This window comes from Sinocyclocheilus anshuiensis, unplaced genomic scaffold (assembly GCF_001515605.1).
Source record: "Sinocyclocheilus anshuiensis isolate Anshui unplaced genomic scaffold, SAMN03320099.WGS_v1.1 scaffold1114, whole genome shotgun sequence".
Classification (NCBI taxonomy): domain Eukaryota; kingdom Metazoa; phylum Chordata; class Actinopteri; order Cypriniformes; family Cyprinidae; genus Sinocyclocheilus; species Sinocyclocheilus anshuiensis.
The window spans coordinates 2,088,770-2,089,128 of record NW_015540838.1 but is presented as its reverse complement, the minus strand read 5'-3'; positions in this window follow the sequence as shown (position 1 = coordinate 2,089,128).

Here is a 359-nt window from a genome sequence, read left to right as displayed (position 1 = left end):
ACACACACACACACACACACACACACACACACACACACACACACACACACACACACACACACATGGTGTATAGAAACAGGAAGGAAAAGGAATGACAAGTAACACATTGAATTAAACATGAAAAGGTTTGAAGTAAAAAGACTGAAATAGTATTTTCTTGTAAAACAGTCCAATAATCTTTGTTTTATTTACAACTTCGAAAAATATTTTTAAAGTGTATCTCTTTAATTCACTAAATTGCTACTTTGCTTGGCAACTGCAAACAGGCTGCTGGATATTTCTGCTTTTGAATTTATTCCAATATATATATATATATATATATATATATATATATGTTTTTCAATCTAAATCAATGCACA